The sequence below is a fragment of the Sinocyclocheilus anshuiensis genome, unplaced genomic scaffold (assembly GCF_001515605.1).
Source record: "Sinocyclocheilus anshuiensis isolate Anshui unplaced genomic scaffold, SAMN03320099.WGS_v1.1 scaffold1875, whole genome shotgun sequence".
NCBI lineage: Eukaryota > Metazoa > Chordata > Actinopteri > Cypriniformes > Cyprinidae > Sinocyclocheilus > Sinocyclocheilus anshuiensis.
The window spans coordinates 13,831-23,196 of NW_015549774.1; the positions used below are offsets into that span (position 1 = coordinate 13,831).

General features: G+C 37.3%; 1 pseudogene; it reads left to right on the top strand.

The window, feature by feature from the left end:
* The first annotated feature begins 1,619 nt into the window (after window positions 1-1,619).
* LOC107660844 (dimethylglycine dehydrogenase, mitochondrial-like) overlaps window positions 1,620-9,366 on the top strand; it is a 28,433-nt pseudogene continuing 20,686 nt past the window's right edge.

The window sequence follows — 9,366 nt, forward strand, 5'->3', positions numbered from 1 at the left end:
TATATCTGATAGACTTGACAATTGTGAGCTGTGTGTGAGAAATATGTGAGATAGAGCTGAGAAAATATGAATTATATCTGATAGACTTGACAATTATGAGCTGTGTGTGAGAAATATGTGAGATAGAGCTGATAAAATATGAATTATATCTTGTAGACTTGACATTTATGAGCTGTGTGTGAGAAATCTGAGACAGAGCTGAGAAAATATGAATTATATCTGATAGACATGACAATTATGAAATGTATCTGAGAAATATGCATTATATCTCATAGATTTGACAGTTATGAAATGTATCTTAGAAATATGTGAGACAGAGCTGAGAAAATATGAATTATATCTGATAAATGTGACAATTATGAAATGTATCTGAGAAATATGAATTATATCTCATAGATTTGACAGTTATGAAATGTATCTGAGAAATATGTGAGACAGAGGTGAGAAAATATGAATTATATCTGATAAATGTGACAATTATGAAATGTATCTGAGAAATATGAATTATATCTCATAGATTTGACAGTTATGAAATGTATCTGAGAAATATGTGAGACAGAGGTGAGAAAATATGAATTATATCTGATAGACTTGACAATTATGAGCTGTGTGTGAGAAATATATGAGACAAAGCTGTGAAAATGTGAATTATATCTGATAGACTTGACAATTATGAGCTGTGTGTGAGAAATATATGAGACAAAGCTGTGAAAATGTGAATTATATCTGATAGACTTGACAATTATGGAATATATTTGAGAAATATGTGAGATAGAGCTGATAAAATATGAATTATATCTTGTAGACTTGACATTTATGAGCTGTGTGTGAGAAATCTGAGACAGAGCTGAGAAAATATGAATTATATCTGATAGACTTGACAATTATGAGCTGTGTGTGAGAAATCTGAGACAGAGCTGAGAAAATATGAATTATATCTCATAGATTTGACAATTATGAGCTGTGTGTGAGAAATAGGTGAAATAGAGCTGAAAAAAATATGAATTATATCTGATAGACTTGACAATTATGGAATATATTTGAGAAATATGTGAGATAGAGCTGAGAAAATCTGAATTATATCTGATAGACTTGACAATTATGAGCTGTGTGTGAGAAATATGTGAGACAGAGCTGAGAAAATATGAATTATATCTGATAGACTTGACAATTATGAGCTGTGTGTGAGAAATATGTGAGACAGAGCTGAGAAAATATGAATTATATCTGATAGACTTGACAATTATGAGCTGTGTGTGAGAAATATGTGAAATAGAGCTGAAAAAAATATGAATTATATCTGATAGATTATGGAATGTATATGAGAAATATCTGAGACAAAGCTGAAAAAATATGAATTATATCTCATAGATTTAACAATTATGAGCTGTGTGTGAGAAATATGTGAGACAGTGCTGAGAAAATATGAATGATATCTGATAGACTTGACAATTATGAGCTGTGTGTGAGAAATATGTGAGACAGTGCTGAGAAAATATGAATGATATCTGATAGACTTGACAATTATGAGCTGTGTGTGAGAAATATGTGAGACAGAGCTGAGAAAATATTAATTATATCTGATAGACTTGTGACATATGAGACTTGTTTATGAAAATATGAGGTATACCTGACAGATGAGGACTTGATATCTGATAGACTTGACAACTATAAGATGTATCTGAGAAAATATGAGACACATCTAACAGATCTAGCAAACATTAGGGGAATGCATGGGAAAATACAGCCTAATGGATTTAATACTTTAATAATCACAATATCCGATTCTGCAGAAATGTGTGATTGTGCAGCACCTGTGATTCAGCAATCATATCGGATCATATTCTGATGATCTGTGACGCTGTGTGTGTGTTCTGGTTCTCAGAGACGGATCGGCCGGGGTTCTGGGGAAGCGTCTGAAGGACTCGGAGGATACGGTGGTCATCGGCGGCGGGTGTTTCGGGGTCAGTCTGGCGTATCATCTGGCCAAAGCCGGACAGAAAGAAGTGGTGCTGCTGGAAAAGTCTGAGCTGACGGCCGGATCCACATGGCACGCGGTACGCACACGGGTCAGGGGTCAGAGGTCATCAGGAATCTAGATGTGGTGTAGTATTTTAGAAAACACTCCTGGCTGCAACAAACCCCATAAACCTCATAAAACTAATGCTGTAAACTATACACAAGAGTCAGTTGGTACTACATTACTATAAAATTGAAGGTTAAAATTGACTGACTTGTTAAAATTAAATTTAATGAAGTTTTTAAAATAATAAAGTTACAATTACATAATAATATTTCTACTTCGATTAATTTTTTTAAAATATAAACATTTAAATGGTGGCTGTCATAAAAACTTGATGGATTTATTCAAACATAAATTAAACATTGAAGAACAGTAAAATTTATAATGAATGTGTTATATGGTGCATATATTTAGCAAAATGCCCCTCTCTACAGTTTATTTTTCTATCTGACTAATGAGTTTATGGTCACTGAATAACATTATGTTTTTTCTGAGGTAAATGTGACGTTACGTGTATTGTTTACAAGCCGTTATATTGACGTCTTTGCGCGGCTGAAACACTGATTGAGCGATTACACGAGACGGGATACGGATTGTAAAGTTGTGTCTTTCTTTTAACTTACCTTCGGATGTTTAGTCATGTTTATTTTGTGCTGAAACTGGTTTTAATGTGGAGGAGATGATCAGTTCACGTGCGATCTGTCAGTTCACATTAAACAGCTCCAAAACGGCATTTATTGTTTGAATACTGCAATACAACGGACAGAATTTGAAATCTGAGACTTTGTTTCATATTAGAAGTAGCAAAGCACAATGCTTATTGTGATTTATTGGATGGGAAGTGCCCTTCAATATTCTGTCCATTAACTGAAAACAGGCTAGACTAATCGATTCTTGGGATTTAAGAATCGATATCGTTCCGTAAAAATGAGAGTCGATTAATATCGAAATATCTATATTTTTTACCCAGCCCTACTCAGAAGTCGTCTTGATAAATGCTCATACAATACAGATTGTTTCAAAGCAGCTTCACAGAGATAAACAGGAAAACTACAGAATCAGTGATGTGATAAAATACGAGACAAATTCAGCTGTAAAGCAGCTTTAAAAAGACAATAATGTCAATATTCAGATCAGTTCAGTAACTGTAACGTTTATAAATTCTCAAACAAATAAAATTTCAATTATAAAGCAGCTCTAGAAAGACAATGATGTCATTATTCAGATTAGTTCAGTCATCCAAGTGCCGCTGCTCCATCTGTTTGAATGAGCAAAACTGTAAAAATAAAAGCATTTTCTGGCAAGTCAGCAATAATAGAATGTGGTTTCAAAAATGGAGATTCTATTGTTGAAATCAGATTAGAACTGTACATCTAGAACCGGATCAGCCTGAAGATTTCTGTGTGTTCTAGAATAAACAAACTCATATTTAGTGTTTGATTTCTATACTCCGTCTGCTCCTCTCAGACTGACTTTGGCATGTGTCCAGATCCTCGTCTGACCAAACCTTTAAGCCACTGTTAGTAATTAAGCAGTATGACGGCTGTTCTGTCCATGGTTTTCTGCTGTAAGAAATTAAAAATCTTCCTGTAGCTTAGTAAGTAGATAATGGCGCTTGCAGTGCCGAAGTCATGGGTTTGATTCTCAGTGAATGCACGAACTGATAAACTGTACAGCTTGAATGCAATGTTTAGTCACTTCTGATAAAAGCGTCTGCCAAATGCATGAATGTAAATGTAAAAAGCATGACAGCTGACAGTGAAAATGACTTGTTTTCAAGTCTCACTGGAGTATTTCAGGTTAAACAGGCTGAAATTTGACTTAAAATGATTGTCTGAGGTGATTGACGGTGTATGACAGAGGTTATGTTACTGTGTGCATGTGCATGAGTCTGAATGACGTGATGCTGACGCTGTTTTCATCCACAGGCAGGACTCACCACATACTATCATCCAGGCATTAATCTGAAGAAGATTCATTATTACAGCATTAAACTCTTCGAGCAGCTCGAGGCCGAGACGGGACAGGTGAGACACATCAATAAACATGTTTACTAGAGCTAGAGAGATTCATTGCAGGTGAGTTGCTCAGGATTTCGCTGTAATGAACTGCTGCAGCTCTGTGAGGCATTTGCAGCTGTATTGAGTGTGTTGTGTGGTGTATTGATTGTGTGATTGTGGTGTGATTGTGTCGCAGGCCGTGGGCTTCCATCAGCCCGGCAGCATCAGACTGGCGTCCACTCCGGTCCGAGTCGACGAGCTCAAATATCAGATGACCAGAACACACTGGCACCCGACGCCACAGTTCCTCATCGGCCCCGAGAAGATCCAGCAGCTCTTCCCTCTGCTCAACATGGACAAGGTACAAACACGTTCAGACGCCCGAGGATGATGTCCAGACTGACACACACTATTTTAATGATGATATTTAATGGTATTTTAATGTTGAATTATTGTCTTTTTTTTCTTGTTGAAAAGCATCAATAAAAAGTGTTAGTATCTAAAATGCAACGTTTACAAACATAAACACTATAAACATGTATTTTAGTTTCTGTCACTCCACAACAAATCCTTTACATTTAGCGGTATACAGAACAGAACAGGAATGAAAATATGTCACCCTGGACCACAAAACAAAAAAGTCATAAGTGTCAATTCTTTGAAATTGAGATACATCATGAATGATGCATCATCAGCAGCATCAAGCTGAATAAATAAGCTTTGCATTGATGTATGGTTTGTTAGGATAGGACAATATTTGGCCGAGATACAACTATTTGAAAATCTGGAATCTGAGGAGCAAATGCATATTACTAATCAAAAATGAAGTTTTGATATATTTACGGTAGGAAATTTACAAAATATCTTCATGGAACATGATCTTTACTTAATATCCTAATGATTTTTGGCATAAAAGAAAAATGTATAATTGTGACCCATACAGTGTATTGTTGGCTATTGCTACAAATATACCTGTGCTACTTATGAATGGTTTTGTGGTCCAGGGTCACATATGTGCATAAAACAAACATAAATTATAGTGTAAACAACATTTACTATAAAGGCCAAGCCTAAATTTATTTAAAGCATGTTTTTATCCCTCATTTGGCACAAATCCAAATGTTTGCACTGATGTTAGTTGCAATACATAAACTACTTTGGAATATAAGTCACAGCATGTTTCATATGATAAAAAAACGACTTATATTCTGGAAAATGCATGTGTTAAATTCGGTGAGGACAGCAGAACATATGTGTGTGGATGCTGAAGCTGCTTGTCTCTGTGTGTCAGGTGTTGACGGGTCTTTATAATCCGGGCGACGGTCACATCGACCCGTATTCTCTGACGATGGCTCTGGCAGCGGGAGCGCGAATGTACGGCGCTCAGATCTATTATCCTGCTCCAGTCACAGGCCTCACGCCGACCGCCGACGGCAGATGGGACGTCTAGACGCCACACGGAACCATCCGAGCCAATCGCATCGTCAATGCCACAGGTTCGGCCACACCCACACGACAGACCACACCCCCACATGATAGACCACACCTGTTTGTTAGGCCACACACACACATACGCTAGACCACACCCACATGACATACCACACCCCTACATGATATACCACACACATTTGTTAGGCCACACCCACATACGCTAGACCACACCCACATGATATACTACACCTGTTTATTAGGCCACACCCCACGTTAAACCACATAACACATGTTAGACCATGCCCTCACATTATAGACCACACCCACATCTTAGACTACACCTTTTTGTTAAGCCACACCTACATATGCTAGACCACACCCACATGATAGACCACACCCGTGTGTTAAACCACACCCCATGTGTTAGATCATGCCCTCACAATATAGACCACACCCACATCTTAGAACACACCGCACATTTGTTAGATTACACTCTCACCTAACAGACCATGCCCCCAATATGTAAAAACCACACCCACACATGATAGACCACACCTGTTTGTTAGGCCACACCCCCACATGTTAAACCACATAACACATGTTAGATCACGCCCTTACATGATAGACCACACCCACATCTTATACCACACCCCATATATATGATAGACCACACCTCCACATGTTAGGTCACACCCACATGGGTTAGGCCACACCCCTCACTGCGGTCTGAGGAGCATCTGCTCCCCGTTTATATTTTAGAGCTGCAGCTGTCTGAAATGTTGCACTCATGTGAACCCAGAAGTACTGCTGGAAATCTAAGGCCCTGTTTACACTTGCTATTAAGACGCATTTTGGTTGATCGGATCACAAGTGGACAACACTAAATACAAGTGTAAACGGGGTGTGAAACGTTTTCAGCTGGAAGTAGTAAAGCATAGACATTTCAAAGTAAGAGTCAGCCTTTATTATATTTAAAAGTCCCACATTCTGCATTAAATATTTTTTTGCATTAATTTATTTTTTTCACATTCTGCATTAAAGTATTTTTGTGACACATTAAACTGTATCTGGTATTTAATTCAGGGTAAACTCTTGTATCTTCTCTCTGGGCCACCAGTCACAGGAAGGAAAGACTAAGAACGTGATTTATCATATTCAATATATAGATTGTACTAGTATCAGCAAAATCTGACAGAAGCGTCATGGGTCCAGATCTTTCTGCAGGATTTGTTGTAATATTTTGTGCTGATGTTCTTATGGGAATGTGCTGAAGCAGCTTTGATAAGATGATCAGACACACATTGCACAGTCACACGGACCTAAAGGCCGATCGCTGACCTCTGACCTCTCCTATAGCAAACATAATCCGTCTCTGCTGGTGTTTTCATCCCGTGTCTCTGAAACGAGTGTGCTGAAGGTCATGTGCTCCTGATCCAGAGGTCAGATGCAGTCAGACTTTTCTCTGCTTCCTTTTCCTGTTTTCTCTGCTTGTGTGAGTCTGTTTAAACTTGAGATCTGACTGAGAATGTTTCTGTGAACTGAATTGAGTAATAAAGAAGCAGAGTCAGATCTGAGTGTGTGTGTGTGTTTGTTTAGTCGATTTTGGTCCAGGTTTAATGCTTTTGGGGTTTTGGCCTTCTGCCCCGCTCACATGACCAGCCAATCAGCTCTCGCCAACAGTTCATCTCTCAGCCAATCATCAGAGATCTCTCTCACACGCCTCAACTCAACCAGTTCTCACCAGAACTCTTCATTCGTTTTTTTCCCTCAAACTGACCGAACAAAACTCTGACTTCAGTTATTTCTGTCAAGGAAGGCCATCAACTTCAGTGACTGACTCAGATATATTCTATTCTATTCTATTCTATTCAGTTTTATAATTTTCTTTAATATTATAATCTATTCTATTCTGCTTTATTCTGTACTATTCTATTCTATACTGTTATCTATTCGCTTATAGTCTATTCTATATTGTTCTAATTTGTTCTATTTTATTCTAATCTATATTATGCTAATCAGTTCTATTCTATACTATTCTATTATGTTCTCTACTGTTGTTCTAATCTAATTTACTCTTTTCTATTCTATTCTAGTAGGTTCTACTCTGTTCTGTTCTATACTTTTCTTTAATATAATCTATTCTATTCTGTTTTATTCTGTACTATTCTATTCTATTCTATACTGTTATCTATTCACTTATAGTCTATTCTATATTATTCTAATTTGTTCTATTTTATTAAATTCTATATAATGCCAATTGGCTCTATTCTATACTATTCAATTGTGTTCTATACTGTTGTTCTAATCTATTCTACTCTTTTCTGTTCTATTCTAGTAGGTTCTACTCTATCCTATCCTATTCTATTCTATTTTATTCTATTCTATTCAGTTCTATTTTGCTGTATTCAGAGAAATAGAGAGTATGAGCTGTTCTTTTGTCTCTCTCCTTGTGTTTGATTCAGTTTTTTTAGTGATCCATTGAGGTTAAAAGCATTTTTAACGGTTTTGGCTGTAAACGATGAATTTACATGAAGGACTACCTGTTTTACATGCAAAACAAGAACATTTTGCTGTTGGAGAATAAAAGACTGTTATTGAAGAGACAGTCTCTGAGATGAAGTCTTTATATCTCGTTTTTAAGTGAATGAATCCTGTTTTAACATGTTTAGATGGAGTTTGCAGTTTATTGTCCCTCTTAGTTTCATTTCTGACTCTTGCTGTAGCATGATGTTTATGAAGGGAACTCACACTCATGCTTCAGCGATGACGTCACCAGGTTCTGTCGGGTCAGAGCCACAGGTCTGGAATCAGTCAAACACACCAGGAGGTCAAAGGTCAGAGCTCACGGAATGCTTGCAGGAGGATCCAGTTACTGTGAACCCTGCCGACCTACAAACAGGCTGTGAGCCGTGATTGGTGCCTCAAAAAACACCTCGACCAATCAGATGACATCTCACAGCACTACAGATGTTTGTGATTGTGTGTTTGTTGCTCTGGCTGAACTAGTTCTGATCCACACACACACACACACACACACACACACACACACACAGCATAATTCAACAGACCAAATGAACACACTAAACAATGCTTTATTAAAAATGTCAAAATGCAAAAGGTTCTTTGAGGGTTATGTTTAGTGTTGGGGTTAGAAAATATCGTTAGCTCGGTGTGTGTGTGTGTGTGTGTTGGGCTGCTGGAGGTTATTTCAGACTGATGGATCATGTTCTGTGTGATTATTTCAGGACATCTGCAGTGTTTGTGTGTCTCCTTTGCTCAGGAGTTCTTCTTAAAGGAACCGTTCACTCAAAAATAAAAATCTGCTGTAAATATTCTCACCTTCAGACCATCCGAGATTAGGATAAGTTTGTTTCTTCATCAGGTTTGTAGAAATGTATCACTGCATCAGCGTCTCAGCAATGGATGCTCTGCAGTGAATGGGTGCCGTCAGAATGAGAGTCCAAACAGCTGATAAAAATATCACAATAATCAGAGGTTGACAGTAACTAAGTACATTTACTTGAGTATTGTACTTAAGAACACTTTGTTACTATGAAGCAGCTTTGAAAGTCAGTGGGTGATTATTTTCTTCTCTAAAACGTGACTTTCTTTTTTTCAGACAGTTTCAGTAATCACTCTTGTAGGGCTACATGAAGAGATTTCCCAGCATTTTTTGATCACTGACCAGTTGCAAATGTGATATTTATTTACAACAATTCAATAATAAGAAGTTAATATTGTGGTATATATTAGAGATGTGTCCAGAGCTGTGTGAGATCACTACCATCCTGCTTTTGTGGGTAGGGGTGTTAAATAATAATTATTATTTTTGGTTTAGTTTTCCCCCATAGGTTTTTAACATTCTAAAAGCTCTTTATTCCAAAGATACTACAAGCTAGTCAGTGTATTCAG